The sequence below is a fragment of the Schistocerca cancellata genome, chromosome 3, assembly GCF_023864275.1.
Source record: "Schistocerca cancellata isolate TAMUIC-IGC-003103 chromosome 3, iqSchCanc2.1, whole genome shotgun sequence".
NCBI lineage: Eukaryota > Metazoa > Arthropoda > Insecta > Orthoptera > Acrididae > Schistocerca > Schistocerca cancellata.
Genome location: NC_064628.1, coordinates 874354958 through 874373413, shown reverse-complemented (window position 1 = coordinate 874373413; position 18456 = coordinate 874354958). Strand labels below are relative to the sequence as shown.

The 18456-nt window shown below is 44.6% G+C and overlaps 2 long non-coding RNA genes across 2 annotated transcripts in view; one reads left to right on the top strand and one right to left on the bottom strand.

Annotated features, from left to right (window-relative positions):
* LOC126175946 (uncharacterized) overlaps positions 1 to 18456 on the top strand; it is a 645439-nt gene that overhangs the window by 172560 nt on the left and 454423 nt on the right. The window lies entirely within an intron of this gene.
* LOC126175947 (uncharacterized) overlaps positions 1 to 18456 on the bottom strand; it is a 322248-nt gene that overhangs the window by 163157 nt on the left and 140635 nt on the right. Inside the window, exon 2 of the long non-coding RNA XR_007535626.1 lies at positions 16042 to 16148. This is a non-coding gene — a long non-coding RNA (uncharacterized LOC126175947). The remainder of the gene's footprint in view (positions 1 to 16041; positions 16149 to 18456) is intronic.

Below are 18456 nucleotides of genomic sequence, written 5' to 3'. Positions count from 1 at the left end.
AGGGGTTTATTAGTTATTGGGAGCTCCAACGTTAGGCGGGTGATGGAGCCCCTTAGGGAAATAGCGGAAAGATCGGGGATGAAGGCCAGTGTTCGCTATGTCTGCTTGCCGGGGGGTCTCATCCGAGATGTGGAGGGGGCCCTACCGGCGGCGATAGAGAGCACTGGGTGCACCCGACTGCAAATTGTTGCTCATGTCGGCACCAGTGACTCCTGCCGTCTGGGTTCAGAGGTCATCATCAGTTCGTAGAGGCGGTTGGCGGAATTGGTGAAGGCGGAAAGCCTCGCTCGCGGGGTGGAATCAGAGCTAACTATTTGTAGTATCGTTCCCAGAACCGATCGCGGTCCTCTGGTTTGGAGCCGAGTGGAAGGCTTAAACCAGAGGCTCAGACGATTCTGCGGAGATCTGGGGTGCAAATTTCTCGACCTCCGCTATCGGGTGGAGAAATGTAGGGTCCCCCTGAATAGGTCAGGCGTGCACTACACGCCGGAAGCGGCTACAAGGGTAGCGGAGTACGTGTGGAGTGCACATGGGGGTTTTTTAGGTTAGAGAATCCCCTCCCTAGGCCCGACAAGGCGCCTCCTGAGATGCGGCAAGGTAGGAGTAGGCAAAATGCAACAGGGAATAACAATATTAATGTGCTAATAGTAAACTGCAGGAGCGTCTACAGAAAGGTCCCAGAACTGCTCTCATTAATAAACGGTCACAACGCCCATATAGTACTAGGGACAGAAAGTTGGCTGAAACCAGACGTAAACAGTAATGAAATCCTAAACTCAGATTGGAATGTATACCGCAGAGACAGGCTGGACAGTGAAGGAGGAGGCGTGTTTATAGCGATAAGAAGTGCAATAGTATCGAAGGAAATTGACGGAGATCCGAAATGTGAAATGATTTGGGTGAAGGTCACGGTTAAAGCAGGCTCAGACATGGTAATTGGATGTCTCTATAGGCCCCCTGGCTCAGCAGCTGTTGTGGCTGAGCACCTGAAGGATAATTTGGAAAATATTTCGAGTAGATTTCCCCACCATGTTATAGTTCTGGGTGGAGATTTTAATTTGCCGGATATAGACTGGGAGACTTTTTCTGTTTAGCAAAAGTGACAAAAAGCAGATTACTGAGTACCTGACGGCTCAACACAAAAGTTTTGTCTCAAGTACAGATAGTGTTGAGGATCAGTGGACAAAGTTCAAAACCATCGTACAATATGCGTTAGATGAGTATGTGCCAAGCAAGATCGTAAGAGATGGAGAAGAGCCACCGTGGTACAACAACCGCTGCGGAAGCAAAGGGAACTTCACAGCAAACATAAACATAGCCAAAGCCTTGCAGACAAACAAAAATTACGCGAAGCGAAATGTAGTGTGAGGAGGGCTATGCGAGAGGCGTTCAGTGAATTCGAAAGTAAAGTTCTATGTACTGACTTCGCAGAAAATCCTAAGAAATTTTGGTCTTATGTCAAAGCGGTAGGTGGATCAAAACAAAATGTCCAGACACTCTGTGACCAAAATGGTACTGATATAGAGGATGACAGATTAAAGGCCGAAATACTAAATGTCTTTTTCCAAAGCTGTTTCACAGAGGAAGACTGCACTGTAGTTCCTTCTCTAGATTGTCGCACATATGACAAAATGGTAGATATCGAAATAGACGACAAAGGGATAGAGATACAATTAAAATCGCTCAAAAGAGGAAAGGCCGCTGGACCTGATGGGATACTAGTTCGATTTTACACAGAGTAACTTGCCCCCCTTCTTGCAGCGGTGTACCGTAGGTCTCTAGAAGAGCGTAGCGTTCCAAAGGATTGGAAAAGGGCACAGGTCATCCCCGTTTTCAAGAAGGGACGTCGAGCAGATGTGCAGAACTATAGACCTATATCTCTAACGTCGACCAGTTGTAGAATTTTGGAACACGTATTATGTTCGAGTATAATGACTTTTCTGGAGACTATAAATCTACTCTGAAGGAATCAGCATGTGTTTCGAAAAAGACGGTCGTGTGAAACCCAGCTCGCGCTATTCGTCCACGAGCCTCAGAGGGCCATAGACACGGGTTCACAGGTAGATGCCGTGTTTCTTGACTTCCGCAAGTCGTTCGATGCAGTTCCCCACAGTCGTTTAATGAACAGAGTAAGGGCGTATGGTCTATCAGACCAATTGTGTGATTGGATTGAAGAGTTCCTAGATAACAGAACGCAGCATGTCATTCTCAATGGAGAGAAGTCTTCCGAAGTAAGAGTGATTTCAGGTGTGCCGCAGGGGAGTGTCATAGGACCGTTGCTATTCACAATATACATTAATGACCTGGTGGATGACATCGGAAGTTCACTGGGGCTTTTTGCAGATGATGCTGTGGTGTATCGAGAGGTTGTAACAATGGAAAATTGTACTGAAATGCAGGAGGTCCTGCAGCGAATTGACGCATGGTGTAGGGAATGGCAATTGAATCTCGATGTAGACAAGTGTAATGTGCTGCGAATACATAGAAAGATAGATCCTGTATCATGTAGCTACAAAATAGCAGTTCAGCAACTGGAAGCAGTTAATTCCATAAATTACACTGGTCAACACTCATTTTCTTGCCAAGGATATTTGAGTGGCTTTAGGATGGGTTAGTGGTGCTGAGGACGAATATAGCAACCATTTATGCAGTTTGGCTCTAGTTTTTGAGATAATGCATGATTTATTCAAAAAATTAGAAAAAATTGCTAATACTGAACTCGAGCGCTACAAACTACAATGAAAAAAGAAAATAATCTTTATAAATAGCTTCTATGAAAACCTGATAGGCATTTGTCCACGTATAAAACATAATTGAAAAGTTTCTCTATAAGTATATCATTTTCCGTCCATGACGAACCGCTTCCTGCACGCTTTCCTTTTATAGGTCTCTTCAGAACAGTCACGTTGCAGATTCCAGCAATAATCTGCCATCATATGCCTGTCCCATCTTCCTTTATATCTTTCCTCTATTTCTTTCATATCTTGATGGAACCGCTCTCCTTGTTCCTCACTGAAATCACCTAGATTACGAGGAAATCGATCCAAGTGGCTGTGAAGGAAGTGCAATTTTATGCTCATGTTAGCTCCTAAGTTTTGAAAGTTAGTGAGCATGTTTTTGACCAGTTCCTCGTAATTGGGAGCTTTATGATTGCCCAAAAAACATTTTACAACAGCGACAAAACTGTTCCAGGCCGATGCTTCAATGACAGTCATGACACTTGTAAAATTGGTATCGTTGATGAGCCTGCGAATTTGAGGACCATCAAATATTCCTGCCTTAAGTTTTTCACTACTGAGTCCAGGGAACGTATTGCAGATGTATGTGAAGCAATTACCATTTCTGTCTAAAGCTTTGGTGAATTGCTTCATTAGTCCTAACTTAATATGTAATGGTGGAAGAACAATTTTGTCCCTACTAACCAGAGGTTCATTAATGATGTTTGCTTCACCAACAGCCATATGTTCCCTTGGAGGCCATGTTTTCTGCTTCCAATGTTCGTGCTTTGCCCTACTATCCCACATGCAGATAAAACATGGGTGCTTTGTGTATCCACTTTGTTGTCCAAGCAAGAAGTTCACCATTTTCAAATCAACACAAATCAACCACTGGTGCTGCATATACTGAATTTTCTGCAGAACCATCTTGATGTTAGCATATGCTTCACAAAGTTTTGTTGACTGGGCAATTGGAATAGATGCGTAACGATTGCCATTGTGTAGGAGAACACATTTTAAACTTCTAGTGGAACTGTCTATGAAGAGACGCCAGTCCTCTGGTCTATATTCCGGCAGCCCCAATTCAAGTAAAAGTCCAGGTATATTGCTGCAATACACTATAACCTCTTCTTGGTTCAAGTATGGAAGAGGGTTTTCTTCTCTCGTCCGGTAAGCTGTTATTTTAACACTTGGATGAAGACAGTTCTTTTCCTTAAGCCTGGATGCTAAGAGTTCTGATGCTTGCTTTGAAAGATTGAGTTCTCGTATCAAGTCACTGAGCTCCTTCTGGTCGAACTGCTGGGGTTGTGTCTCACGTCCTTCGTATTCCGAACCACTAGTTGTACATTCCTCGCCGTGCACCTCGTCATCTGATGATGTTAGCGTGGGTAATGTTGTGAAGGTTGGTACAGGAACATCGTTGCTGTGCACCACCGGTCTTCTTGCTGACGCCAAATCGGGATATTCCCACTTTCGTTTTTTGAACCTATTAAAACCTTTCACATTAACAATGCAAAAATAGCAATCATCTGTATGGTTCTTCTGCTCTCGCCATACCATAGGCATTCCGAAGTTTAAGCTTTTCCTTTTTCGTTTTGTCCACTGCCGTAAGCACTCCACACAGCATTTACAAACTTTATGGGGTGCCCACGCCTTGTCTTGATCTCCAAGTTTAATTCCGAAATATGCCAGATACGCTTCCTTCACAAAAGGAGTGATATTCTTCCTGTTCTTTTGAAGAACGTATTCACCACAAATGTAGCAGAACTCATCTGGATGGTTCACGGAAAGACGGCGTGAAGAACTCATGTTTTCCTAAAACAAAATTGCACAAATACTACATATTGTGCAGAAATTTCTTGTATTTGCATGTCAATCACATCCAACAAACATCATTAATTGTTTTGTGTGAAATGAATACTCACCTCTTATTTGCTACGTCACGATGAAAAGGTTCTATCTCCTTGAAGCTGCACTGCACATGTTTGTGACTTTCGACCATCGCCATTTTTCTTGTTTACACTGAACGCTACCTATCGGCTGTTGCGGGGATTACCTCGGCCAACAAATGAATGTCGAGTACCGCCGAATTCAAATCTGCACAACCCTCAATATCTTCAACACACGCACCGCACAACAGGACTGAACACATGCTGACAGTGTGATGTTTGCATGATGTAATCCGCAACCACACAGATGCACTCCCTGAGCACAATTGTTTAATAAAGATAGTACAATATCACTAATTAAAAAACAGGTAGCAAATACATTACACCATATATGGACCCTGCAGTCGATATTAACCACATGAAACTCTCATTTCCACAAATAACCTATATCTCAAAAACCAGAGCCAATTTGGAAAAAGAACAAATATACTCGGAATGAGTATCATAACAATATCCCATTTTCGTTCAAACTTCCCTGGCAACGAAAAAAAAAATTTATTTTGTAGAGCTGTGTTATCTGCGAGTGCGCATTAGGAGTGATTTAAAATGGAATGATCATATAAAGTTGATCGTCGATAAAGCAGATGTCAGACTGAGATTCATTGGAAGAATCCTAAGGAAATGCAATCCGAAAACAAAGGAAGTAGGTTACAGTACGCTTGTTCGCCCACTGCTTGAATACTGCTCAGCAGTGTGGGATCCGTACCAGATGGGGTTGATAGAAGAGATAGAGAAGATCCAACGGATAGCAGCGCGCTTCGTTACAGGATCATTTAGTAATCGCGAAAGCGTTACGGAGATGATAGATAAGCTCCAGTGGAAGACTCTGCGGGAGAGACGCTCAGTAGCTCGGTACGGGCTTTTGTTAAAGTTTCGAGAACATACCTTCACCGAGGAGTCAAGCAGTAAATTGCTCCCTCCTACGTATATCTCGCGAAGAGACCATGAGGATAAAATCAGAGAGATTAGAGCCCACACAGAAGCATACCGACAATCCTTCTTTCCACGAACAATACGAGACTGGAATAGAAGGGAGAACCGATAGAGGTACTCAAAGTACCCTCCGCCATACACCGTCAGGTGGTTTTTCAGAGTATGGATGTAGATGTAGATATAACCTCACCCACTGGTTCTGAGATTTCATTGATAATTTATACTGTTTACCTTTCTCTACGTTTGTTATACATTATTATAGTCATGTAACTGTTTTTCAAACTTACTTTCAAAGTTGATATGTAAAGTTGTTGCATTCGTTGCTGAAGTTTATCTACACTTCTAAGAAACAAAATGGTTCAAATGGCTCTGAGCACTATGGGACTTAACTTCTGCGGTCATCAGTCCACTAGAACGTAGAACTACTTAAACTTAACTAACCTAAGGACACCACACACATCCATGCCCGAAGCAGGATTCGAACCGTAGCGGTCGCGCGATGCCAGACTGTAGCGCCTAGAACCGCTTGGTCACCCCGGCCGGCTCTAACAAACAGGACCGTGTCATCGGCAAAACCAATGAGGTTCAGATAGGTTGCGTTAATACGTGTTACTACTTCTTGTTCAGTGTATTAACCTAGTTTCAGGGAATGCTGCATTTCTCAGGGGCTGGCGGTTAATACATATTTTGTTGAAACCGAGTCAAAAGTCTCGATAAACATATAAGTCTCAGACAGAGTGGTAATTTCGTTCAGGATTCGCAAATGATTCGTTATGCTGTACCGATTCGCGAGGTCATCTCGTTTGTATGCCTCCTTAAGATCCAAGTTTTAACGAGCATGCTGTACATTACGGATAGAAGGTTGATAGCTAGTATATTTTTATCTTGTGAGTCTCCTTTCTTGGATGATTACAGCTTCCGTCCAGTTTAGGGGAATTATTGTAGTTCGAAAACATTTTGTAAACAGTTGTGCAGATTCGTCTTGTAACACTTTTTGTCCGAATTTAATAATTTTCGTTGCAGCACAACCATCTGCCAGCACCTTCCGTGTCTTCTTTGTTGTACTGTCTTTGTGTAGCCGTTAGGAAGGTAAATGCCACGTTCAGTTTTGTTGCAAGAATCTTTGGGAGGTATTGCGTCCTTTGGCGGAGTGATTTAAATGGCAGTATAGAAATACCTCGTACACACAATGCAACTGTTTGTTTATTATCAGGAACTAAACGAAGTACAGCTTCTGCACACGAATGTGCATGAACGTCGCAGTAGCGTGCAGCAGGGAGGATCGCAATGACACGGCCCCACGAGGCAGTCACTTGCAGATCCTGCGAAGCGGTGCCCTCGGGAGCGGCTGCTAGCGAGGGCGAGAAGACGACTTGGCAGGCAGCAAAGGCTTGGGGTCGGTAGCGGACGGCCGTGGCAGCTTATGGTAGTCCGGAGCCCGAAGCGTTAACTGGCTCTCGAAGGACCGACGCGCGCCCTACGTACGCTTGAGCGGAAGGTTACAAGTGCGGTGTCACGTGCACACGTGACGGGCGGAGACGTAATAGGTGCCTGCGACTGCAGCGCTGTTTCCCGCTACCTGCACGCCATCTGACGGTGTGGCGGCTGCAGGACGTTTGACGGTGAACAGTTCAGCGTCTTCTGTGGACAAACGACGTGCAATATGACGCAGGGGCCTTACATGGCCCGCGAAGCTTGCTCGTAAATGTGGTGGCCGAATATGCAGGGGCGCAGCCATGCAAATATCACAGGAAGTCAGCTAATACAGACGAGAAAGGTCAATTACAAGCCTTCCTTTGATAAATACTCTACCGTCGTTCATCGATCTTGGATCCTTGTCACTTCGGATTAACGGGAGTGTAAGAAAATATTCAAATATTGCCAATTTGGATTAACGGAAGTAATAAAGAAGAGATGAAGGAGAGTTGCACAATTCGTCACGGGTTTGTGTAGTCAGCGTGAGAATGTCACAAAGATCCACATCAATATGTGGTGGCTGACGCTACACGAAAGGTTGTGTAGGGTAAACCTGTCTAACATCGTGGTTGAAGGAGTGTAAGTGAAAAATCAAAACAAATATTCAGTCTAGAAACTGTATATTTTACATGTAAGAGAACACTACATTCATCTACTAATCCATGATAAAGAACATTTAAGGATCGAAAAACTACTGAAGGTATAAAATGTAGTAAACAAAGTGGCCGTGCTACCTGCTTTCGTTATGGCGTACATAATTGTATTACACAATATACTTCGCGATAGCCGAGCGGTTCTAGGCGCCACAGTCTGCAACCGCGCGGCAGCTACGGTCGCAGGTTCGAATTCTGCCTCGGGCATGGATGTGTGTGATGTCCTTAGGTTAGTAATCACTCACTTTCATCATCGGTGTCACTATCTCTAACATTTGCCCAGGTATTGCACATAGATGCAATCAGGTGAATTGATTGACTGACAACTTACGTGGAACCATCGCTGACAAAAACAAAGCTGAGTCCAAGCACTTTTAATCTTTCCACAGCTGTAGGTCTTTTTACAAGAGGTGCAAATGTCATCATTTCTTTTGTTCTTACTTCTGTTTTCCCTTAGACACTGATTTTGTTGTATTACAATGGTTAATAGATTATCCAGTAACGTACGTATATCGACCACTTTTCCTCCATAACCTTCTTAAGTACTTCACGAAAATCGTCAGTTGAAAAAGATTGTTTTCTCTTGCTCACGTAACCCTTTTTGGCTAGTCCTTCTTCTCACTCTTGCTGATAGACAGAGGTGTTCTGTCTGAAATGGGCACAAAACTTAAAGAGTTGTTGTCGTCTTTCTAGGCGAGCGCTTCAGTAATGAAGCATTTCAATTGAACTATGATGACTGAGATTATATGTATGCTCCATTGGTAATACAATTGCATGTAAACGTCTGACTAATTACTTTAACAACTTACCGTAATAAACTTGTTTTACACGGTCAACGTAGCAAACGACGTATTTCCCTCCGCACAACAAACAATAAACTACCTGTTCCGCACACAGCGTTTATTCCCGCCCCGTCTGAAGACATCTTTCTCATCTGAAGACAATCCTACCATTTGTTTAGGACGGTTGGAACTGAGTAGAGAAGACCTGCCTTGCTTAAGGACAAAGAATGTGTCTGCTGCCACAAAATAAGGTGAGTTGGGTAGGTTTACCCTATCAGGGGAACCTTATAGTATTTCAAGAGCTAACGTTTCATAGTGATTCTACAAACTGTTTCCTCCAATGTATACAGATGGAAATGGAAAGTGTTACACAATGAAGCACCAGTCCTATATTTTTCACGTTTCTGTCAGTGTAGCGGCAGCGTGGCTGCAGTTATGTCCTCTGTTGTGAGTGGCACAAGGCAGATGTACGTGGTGAATAACTCAGCATGTAGTTGTTTTAATTTTGGCATGTCGATGAATCAGTCTTCTAGTGTGTTACGTACCTGCCAAAACATGAGAAAAAGTACTCTTATTGTTGCTTTAAGAAATATGCAGTAACCTATCTGTCGAGTTCGGAAGACGGTAATACTGATTACCGAAACCGATCACCGAGAATAAAGGTTATTATTAGACATCTTGGCAAAGAAGATCTGTAATCTTACACCAAGTCGGCAATGGACACACCGGAGTCGATCCGACAGCCGCATTCAGAAGCGAGACTCATCGCTACCGAGTGTCACACAGTGACGCATCTGACTTTGGCTCCGTCCTGTCTTTTGTACTGTTTCAGCGGAAAACGCCTCTTAGCAACTCGTGATATCAACCCAGTTTCTAATAATCTCCACCGTATTTCTATTGTTATCATCTGTTTAGTCGTCAGGGCCAGTAGATTAGTCGTACCATCTTCTAGTGATTGTGTCTCTGAAAACACCCTTACCTATTCGTGCCACAACTGTGTTCTCGGTATGTCTCGTCATCACTCGTTCTGAAATTATATCCTTACAGCCAGCTGGCTTTGTGACCTGTTGATGCTGCCATGTTCCCCGTAAACTGACGTTCCTCAAAGTCCTAAAGACAGCTTATCGCTGCTAGTGGACTTCCTCTCGGGGTACTATGTTGGGATCGACATCTGAAACCTTACAGCGACGCTAGACACTGCCGATAGCCATCATGTATTCACCTCGTTCTTCACCTGCGTTTAAAATCATTAAAAATAATTTCACATAAATACAGGATGTCGCAGGAGGAATGGTCAGTATTCAGGGATATGACGGGAACGATCATTAGAAGCAAAAAAGTCCACTGGACATGGGTTCTGAAACGTATACCGTCAGAGCTGTGAGCACTCCTTCATCTTAGATATTATGAAGCAGACCTCTCCTACTAAAAATTCCTTACTTTCAGCATTTTGAGGATATCGCCCATAACAAAACAAAAAATAATAATATTCAGTAAACGTGGGCTCCAAAGTGCATACCTTAAGTGCTGTGAACACTTGTTCAGTCGAAGGGATGGTTTCTCGGTAGCGGAAGATGACCAAGTGCTCACAGCTCTTAAAGTATGCCTTTTAGCTTCCATATTTACTACACATTTCTTCTTTTGATCCGTACTATCTCTTCCCAAAATATGGAATGCAAAGAGTTCCCAATAGAAGACGTTTATTTCACAACATCGTAGTTTTTAAGGCATGCATTGTAGAGCCCATGTTTACTGGATTTCTTGTCGTATCCCTCAATACTGACCATTCCTCCTGGGATGCTGTGCATAACATTTTAATCAACATTTCTCACATACATGGGGGTGTGTTCGGTCAAGGTGGTATAAGTGTTTCCATTTCCGTTCAAAAAAAAAAAAAAAAAAAAAAATGAGTCCGCATCTCGTGGTCGTGCGGTAGCGTTCTCGCTTCCCACGCCCGGGTTCCCGGGTTCGATTCCCGGCGGGGTCAGGGATTTTCTCTACCTCGTGATGACTGGGTGTTGTGTGCTGTCCTTAGGTTAGTTAGGTTTAAGTAGTTCTAAGTTTAGGGGACTGATGACCATAGATGTTAAGTCCCATAGTGCTCAGAGCCATTTGAACCTTTTTTTTTTCAAAAAAATGGTTCAAATATGGCTCTGAGCACTATGGGACTCAACTGCTGAGGTCATTAGTCCCCTAGAACTTAGAACTAGTTAAACCTAACTAACCTAAGGACATCACAAACATCCATGCCCAAGGCAGGATTCGAACCTGCGACCGTAGCGGTCTTGCGGTTCCAGACTGCAGCGCCTTTAACCGCACGTCCACTTCGGCCGGCTCCATTTCCGTCAGTGTATATCTCGCGGAATGAGCATCACGACAGGATTAGAGAAATTCTGGTTTATACAGAAAGATACCGACAATGTTCTTCTCGCGTGCCGTATTCAGATAACAGGGGGAGACAGATTTGTGCTGGTACGCTAAGTGTCTTCCGCCACACGTCGTACGGTTAGTTTGCAAAGTATAGATCTGGACAGCAGGGGTCTGGGTAACCGGACAGCGACGGGTAATCTGGTGCTTGTGAATAACATAAGAGAGACAGATTTGTTTGAGGTATTATCATAATCAGAATATCGTCGGAGACCAGCTTTAAGGAGTTCAAGAGAAACCGCCCTTTTTTGAGTGGCAAGACACTAGCTTACAAAATGGTTCAAATGGCTGTGAGCACTCTGGGACTTAACTTCTGAGATCATCAGTCCCCTAGAACTTAGAACTGCTTAAACCTAACTAACCTAAGGACATCACACACATCCATGGCCGAGGCAGGATTCGAACCTGCGACCGTAGCGGTCGCGCGGCTCCAGACTGTAGCGCCTCGAACCGCTCGGCCACAAAGGCCGGCCACTGGCTTACAGTTTGACTCTTATATTTGTCCACAAAAGTTTGCAAATCGTATTTCTTCCACTACTGTCAAACTCAGTTCCTTGCGTGTAAACAAGCACTAGTAAAGGCCGCAGGTGGTGGCATTGTTTAGACTATCCACTTTGCGGGCGTCTGTTACGGGCCGGGCGACGCCTGCGTTTGCCAGCCGCCGCACGCGCGCGTCGTGCTCGCTAGAGACGCGGCCGTGATCCAATTGTTCCGCACGGATGCGATAATTTGTCCTCATTACGCCCTAATTACGCGTGGGTGGCTGTGCCATTGCTGGACGGGCCCGCCACAGTCCGCAACGTCCCGACACTATGATCACAGGGCTGGGCCGGACCATTAACACAGCCGCTCACACGCTCTGTTGGCCGGCGACCGAACCCGCCCTTCTTGTGACCGCGAACTGGGCGGCTGTCGGCACTGTCTCTCACCTGAATGACCTGTTACAGAGCCGCAGTTATTCCAGAGGTCTCGGATGGGCGCAGCCGCTAGGCGCTTAGGCGATACGCGGTCTCATCGGAGCCAGCCAGCCTAGCGCCGAAGAGGCCTCTCGCATGTTCATTTTGGCCCGCGAAGTTGGGCACACCGTCTAAACTCGCTACTCCCATCCTGCTGCTGCGTGTTGCACGGAACCGTACTCAAGTTTATATCCGAGCGTGAAAACGCACACCGTGGTACAGGAATGTTGCCGACAGAAGCCGAAGCGGGGAAGGCGTCAGTAGATATGAACGTCACAGCTCCCGAGGTCCGCTGACAAAGGAATTTCGAGAACAGTGAACATAAAATTCGGCAGCGTGGAGCAAATAAAACGTGTTTTAATTGAACCCTATGGACTTTAAGGCGTGTCTTTTTGACGTCAGAAATAAAGGTCATTGCAGTAGAAAGAAATGTGATACAGCATTAAGCGGCATATGCGGTACGTTAACAGAACTTAGGCAGCAGACAACAGTAGATGGAAACTGGAAAGAAAGTAAGAACTCTGCATTGACAGTACTGCCGAGAAAGACATGTCATTGAGATCTCGAAGAGAATTGGCGCTACCAGGTTTTTGACAGACTTCGATTCGCCAATGACATGGAATCTTAAGAGTAGCCGACAGCTTCTCGGAAGAAGTAATTTCTTCTCTCATCACAGTATCCTGTAATCTTAACTTCTGTTGCACAAGGTGCAGTAGGAACACATGATTGTCCTCGCTCATCCTGAATTTGTAAACGAATTTTCGTGCTGTAAAAAAAAAAAACAAATGTCAAGCTTATCCTCTCATCCTGATAATGACGGTTTTCTTCTTCCCGTATTGTTCATTGCCACTGCATGTAATACAGCGGCTGCAGAGAAAGCTAGAATTGCTGGTTTCCTTTGAGCAGTCCACGCCATAACAGCTTGCTTTTTGTACATCCAGTAGAGTCTACTGACGTGAGCTTTGTGGCGTCTCTAACCACGCGCGATTTTAACCTTTAGAATAAGTATGCGTTTTAAGGAATGTGCTAATGGCCACTGACGTAGCGAACCTAGAATTGATATCTACTTAAAAATAATTTTAACAAATCTACATTCTACCCTTGTGCCATGTGGCGCACAGATGTGTGTTCAGCCGGAATCCAGAAGGCACATGCTACTGGCCCACTGTACTGTACTGCATTGCTTCATAACCGATTTTTTATTTTATTGTTCTTTACTACATTACTGTTCAGCACTTCACTACTGATCACTACACTACACTACAATACTGTACTTAGTATGAGAACCGTCCTAGATTCCCCGTTTGTCTGGATAGTTAGCCTCCAGTGTGCTGAGGTACAATATAGGATTCCCAGGATCTGTGTTGCTGTGCCACCCAAGATGTAGAGATTGGGAGATGGCTTCAGGGCCTCAGGAAATCATTCCTGGTTGTCCCCGAGGCTCATCTCCTCTCTGATTCGGAAAGGTTGTGGACGTTTTGCCGTGATGCATCTCATTTCGTGATGGAGGGCCTCCAGTTGGTTGACTCTTAGCCTTGTAAGCTTGCAATTCCTCACTGACTCGGGTCCGCAGCTCGTGGTATCGCGGTCGGGTTCTCGTTTCCCAAGCACGGGGTCCCGGGTCCGATTCCCGGCGAGGTCAGGGATTTTCCCCTGCCTCGAGATGACTGGGTGTTTGTGTCTTACTCTTCATTTCATCATCATCCATGAAAGTGGCGAGATTGGACTGAGGAAAGGTTGAGAATTTGTACGGGCGCTGATAACCGCGCAGTTGAGCGCCCCACAAGCCAAACATCATCGTCATCATCACTGACTCGGAAAGGCTGTTGCAGGTGGATGTTCCGCCGTGATGGGTCTCATTTTCATGATTTAGAACCTCCCCTCTTGGTTGTTTCTCAGCAATGTTGGCTTGCAATTCATAAGCTGTATTTTAGTTCTCAACAAGTTCAGCTTATGCCACAGTTCCTCATTCCTTATTGTGTGAAGACTTTTGTATAATCAAAGACATTCCTGTCATCATGTGTAACGTCTTGTCAAATACCACATTCCCAGACGATCTGTTCCAGGATGCCAGTTTGTCCACATCAACAATGGTCTATGGTGCGTTGTCGTATTTTCCGTAAATAGCTGCGATGTGGACCGTGTCCTTAACGGTAGGAAGGAAACATGAGATTCTTGCCTTTCCTTTATGTTAGGAAGGAGCTGGTAAGTTTTCCTCCCTGTTTCAGCCCGTCCCACATTCCTTACTATTCTCTATCAATGCGTGCCTTTATTTCCTTATTCGATGTGGCCTTTGTTCCTAGTATCTCCTTCAGCTTATCATTCTGAGCAAACACTGTGCGCCTCTCTTTCTTACGGATAGGTCCAGTAGCAGGCCCCGTCTCACCAGCAGCGCCTCAGTAGGTGTTGGTCTGTACTCGCCTGTCGGGTGCAGGAGTATTCTCTGCGTTCGCCGTAAGGCCTGTGCTGTCCTCACCTTTCTAGTCCTATGAGTCCAAACGCTCGACCGGTGGCCCACAATAGCGATTAAAACTGCGTTGTGGTACTTTCTTATTGCGCTTAGTGGCAGCTGAAAAGTTCTTCGGCCAATTTTTGCTGTTTTGTTCAGCATTTTAATGCATCTCTGGCAGACGAGCTCTACATCTGCATGAAAGTTTTGTGTTTCATTGATCTACGTATGTACTTCCTAGAAACAGACTGTAGACCCCACAGAACGGATTGGGACATTCGTAAGCAGTGGACTCCCATTCGGGAGAACGGCAGCTCAAATTCCTGTCCACCCATCCGTATCTACGATTTCCGCGCTTTCGCGATACCGCTTTAGTCAAATTCTGGGTTGATTTCTTGAAAAGGAGTGATCGATTCCCTACCCAACTCTTCCCTGATTCGAACCAGTGTTCTGTCGACCTCATCCTCGGTAAGTCGTGGAATCCTGAACTTGCTTCCTTCCTTCCTTCCTTCCGAGGCTCAAACGCCAATCATCAATCTTAATGCGCCTAATTCCAACGTATTTCTTCGTCTTACAGTCAGCGTTGTTCCTGTCCCAAATGGATTAACAGTCGATAGGAAATTAGTCTAGCTTTGTGACTGGGTTCGTAGTAGCGCAGCGAAGTGTTGGCTGTGTGCAGCCAGCTACACTTGACAAAGCTCTTCTTGTACCTACAAAACAGGCAACACAACGATGGCTGGGTCACCGGAAGAAGAACCACCGCATGGCGGCTGCTTCTAAGGATCGGAACAACCGAATGAAGACAGTCGGATCAGTCTTCTACAGTTTTTCACATTGACTGAATTATTCCATCTTTCTTTTCAAGTGAAACCATTCTGTAGTCTTCCCGCCGCTTCTGCCGGCCACTTCCAGTGTGGTTTTCCGGCGGCTTTCTCACACTCTTCTGGGTATACTGTGCTAATTAACCATTCAAAGATATTTACGAATGACGACAAATATTTCTCGCGAAAAAATACTTTCGACTACTGGCAGTATATACTTAAAAAGCAAATCTAAAAAAATGTTTATTTTATGCTCCGTGTTCACGTTACATTAGTATTTACCAAAAGAGAATTACCGGTGGTGGGTGCAAACCGGCGGGAAGAGACAGAGCTTTATTAAATTTAAATTAAAAAAATCAGTTTAGTACTGGAGGGAAGCGTGGGGGAGTAAAAATCGTTTAGCTAAAATACTGTCAGCAGATGCAGAAGTATGTAGGTTGTCCTTCCTCGGAGATGAAGAGGCTTGCCCGGGGTAAAGTATCATGGACAGCTGCATCAAACCAGTCTTCGAACTGAAGTCCACAACTACAACAAGGAGAAATCTCGTACAGCATAGCTGAAAATAGTAGGAAAACAGTCAACGGGAAATGGTCGTCTGGAGCGGCGAGTACAGTTAGCCCTCATGAGGTGAGGTGTAGAAAGAATGCGTTTTGAGGAGGCAAAACAATAACGACCCAGTTGCTAGTACAGTGTGTTTGCAGACCTAGGGCGCTAAACAGGAAGTAGTTAGCGCTCTAATGACTAGTACACGAGTAGCTAATATCAAGAGGAGGTAAAATTAGTTGCTCGTGCTCGGCCAATTACTGAAGCACGGAATGTACAATTGATGATGACAGCTACAAGACGAAGTGTACTTGTACTCGCTCATAGATAATTACCTGATGAATAAGCGTTGCTGAGGAACCATCTTGTTTGGATGCACCATACGACACATCACTTCTGCAGAACTCTACGGAATTGTTTCCAGAAGTGACGCCTCAGGGACCTGGGAAAACACAACAAATCTCTGCTAACATAGATATGATATGTAGAAATCCATTGCAATTACTACTGTTGACTGTAGCGGTGATTGTTAAATGTAGCCGCGCGCGATTAGCCGAGCGGTCTAAGGCGCTGCAGTCATAGACTGTACGGCTGGTCCCGGCGGAGGTTCGAGTCCTCCCTCGGGCATGGGTGTGTGTGTGTTTGTCCTTAGAATAATTTAGGTTAAGTAGTGTGTAAGCTTAGGGACGGATGACCTCAGCAGTTAAGTCCCATAAGATTTCACACATATTTGAACATTTTGTTAAATGTAGTACTGTTACTAACATCAACAATAAAAGAAAATAAACGAAAAATTAATATCACTTGATTTGTAATCACGGAGCAATTAGTTGTAGGTTTGTTTCGGACAGAAAACTATGGATTTGAGGGATTCACTCCATATACCTGTTACCAGCTAGCAGAGAGATGCAACACCTCACCAAACTTCATATACACAAGGCTATGAATCCTACCCATTATACTGTATGAATGCTTATCACGGGGCATCACGATCCAATCAAACAAAGGACCACTGCAAGTACTACAAAAGCGGTGTCTAAAGCTCGTTCTAAACGCACCATGGTGGACAAACATAGACCTCATCCACGCAGAACTCGTAATGCCAACTGTGGAAAACTTTTCGACAAGGTAGGTCGGCTCAGAACTAGTCGCAACCAACTACGAGACCTAGCAACAGTTGAACCTGCACCCTGGCATAAAGTAGGAGTTCCCAACCGACGCTCACCAAAAAATCTGCAAGAGAACACTTTTAGCCCTACCAGGAGTGAGTACCTAAAGGACCTAAATCAGTGTTCAAAGACCCTCAAAAGCTTACATCAGTGCCCCAACTTACGGAAAAAAAATGGAGTCCCCAGTAAGAAACCCTGTCCCGTACACTTGAGGGGCCAGGAGCTCCGCAGGAGCCGCGATACGGCTGGCTGCCTCACGATGTCGAAACCAGTAATGACTATAAAAGTTGTTTGCGATTTTGACTAAAAATAAAACTTATATAAATGATGATCGTTGATGCTCCGTCATGGTATGGCTAATTTAAAGGGCGAACGTATAGGCTAGCAACTGAAGCGACAATGAAATGGTTCGATGAGAAATATTTCCTACACTCCCTGAAATATGCTGTACAGCAATGGCGATTCTATCGTATATAAGGTTACGAATTTTACTTCAGTGGGACTGGTAAAAATTACTCTTCGAAACACTGGGAGAGACGAAAAACTAAGATAACGTTTCGGCATTGTTCGACGTGTAAGTAATTTTGTTCGTAATCAAAGGAAGCATTTCATATTTGTAGTGACGAATTTGATATTTGTAGACAGAGCTGTACGAACTCTCAACATAACTAACTCTTAGTTCAAATGGTTCGAATGGCTCTGAGCACTATGGGACTTAACATCTGTGGTCATCAGTCCCCTAGAACTTAGAACTACTTAAACCTAACTAACCTAAAGACAGCACACACATCCATGCCCGAGGCAGGATTCGAACCTGCGACCGTAGCAGTCGCGCGGTTCCGGACTGCGCGCCTAGAACCGCTAGACCACCGCGGCCGGCACCTCTCTTAGTCATGATCCCCAATCTCTGTAGGTGTTTCCGCGCATGACGTGGTGTGCATGTTTACATTTAGTAAAGATATTCTGGTTGCATCATATACCGGGTGATCAAAAAGTCAGTATAAATTTGAAAACTAAATAAATCACGGAATAATGTAGATAGAGAGGTACAAATTGACACAGATGCTTGGAATGACATGGGGTTTTATCAGAACCAAAAAAATACAAACGTTCAAAAAATGTCCGACAGATGGCGCTTCATCTGATCAGAATAGTAATAATTAGCGTAACAAAGTAAGACAAAGCAAAGATGATGTTCTTTACAGGAAATGCTCAATATGTCCACCATCATTCCTCAACAATAGCTGTAGTCGAGGAATAATGTTGTGAACAGCACCGTAAAGCACGTCCGGAGTTATGGTGAGGCATTGGCGTCGGATGTTGTCTTTCACCATCCCTAGAGATGTCGGTCGATCACGATACACTTGCGACTTCAGGTAACCCCAAAGCGAAAAATCGCAAGGACTGGGGTCTGGGGACCTGGGAGGCCAAGCATGACGAAAGTGGCGGCTGAGCACACGATCATCACCAAACGACCCGCGCAAGAGATCTTTCACGCGTCTAGCAATACTTTGTTTATTTTTTATTTATTTATTTATTTATTTTTGTTGTTCTAATAAAACCCCATGTCATTCCAAGCAT